The 1,185-nt window shown below is 46.6% G+C and overlaps 1 pseudogene; it reads right to left on the bottom strand.

Annotated features, from left to right (window-relative positions):
- The window catches only part of LOC102861030, a 14,600-nt pseudogene extending 13,653 nt beyond the window's left edge, over positions 1-947 (bottom strand).
- Positions 948-1,185: the final 238 nt, after the last annotated feature.

The following is a 1,185-nucleotide window of genomic DNA, read 5'->3' as shown; positions in this document are numbered from 1 at the left end:
GGAGGGATTGTGTACCAATGAGGGAGTTTTTCTTTTGCTTTTCAAGGAGAGGAGCAAACGAGGGGGGGAGGGCGGAGGGGTTTGTGCGGGGAGAAGGGTGCAACAATGAATGAATGGAATCCCAAAATCTCTGTAGATGTTCATTGAAACGAAAAATAAGCAACCTAAATTAAAAAAAAAAAAAAGATTACTTGAGAGGGAGAAGGATGATACCCTGTGAGCTTTTTGTTCTCTGCCCCTTCTGCATCACATTCTTCTCCTCCACCGTCTGATGTCCCTAATGTTAAGTTGTCTCTAAGCAGCTGCATGATAAGTGCTGTCTTTGTATGAATCTTCGTTCAGTGTACCAAGTTCTGCGATGACCTCATCAAAAGCCATTTTAGTTAGTGCACAGGCAAACTTTGGGTTCTTAAGGTTCTCATAGTAAAATACAGAAAAGTTTAGAGCCAGGCCCAGGTGGTTAGGATGTGTGGGTCGCATCTCCTTCTTGCGTATATCAAATGCCTCTTGGTAAGCTCCTTGGGAATTATCTGTCGTTTGTTTCCAATCACCACCATATGCTTCTTCAGCAAGGTACCAGAAATAATCTCCCTTCATTTTCAGATAGAATACCTTACTCTCTGGATTAGTTGCATTGGTTATTCAATACTTGTCCAATAATTCCAAGATGGTAGTGCAGATGGCCCTCAGCTCAGACTCCACTTTCTCCTGATAGTCCTTAATTAGCTGCAACTTCTACTCGGAGGTGTCGGTTTTTTGCTTAATGCTTGAGATGACCCTTCCGGCGGCCAGGCAGCCCCCGACTATGTTCTTGTAGGCCACCGACAGCAGGTTGTACTCCTCGTTGGATAGCTCGGGCCGCTGCTCCATCACAGCCTTCATGCAGGTGGCCATGTCCTCACAGCGCTCAGCTTGCTCAGCTTCACTTTCTGGATCAACTCTGTCTTTTTTATGATGGGCTGGCTGTGTGAGGATGGGGTGGGGGGGTTGAGAGTGGGGGAGTAGAGAGAGGTGGCCAGGAGAGGATGTGAAGGTAGGTAGAACCAGGCTGGGTCAGGAAGAGAGAATGCCCTCCTCGAAAGCCACCCAGACTTTTAAACTCCCTAAGCGAAGACCAGATGAGTTGTGGGAGGATGTCAAAGATATCATTCAGGAAGAGTGTAAACGGTCATTACAAAGACAGAA

The sequence above is a fragment of the Elephantulus edwardii genome, unplaced genomic scaffold, assembly GCF_000299155.1.
Source record: "Elephantulus edwardii isolate Elephantulus edwardi_28Jun2011 unplaced genomic scaffold, EleEdw1.0 scaffold00350, whole genome shotgun sequence".
NCBI lineage: Eukaryota > Metazoa > Chordata > Mammalia > Macroscelidea > Macroscelididae > Elephantulus > Elephantulus edwardii.
The sequence above is the reverse complement of the archived record's forward strand: the minus strand, read 5'-3'. Positions and strand labels throughout refer to the sequence as shown.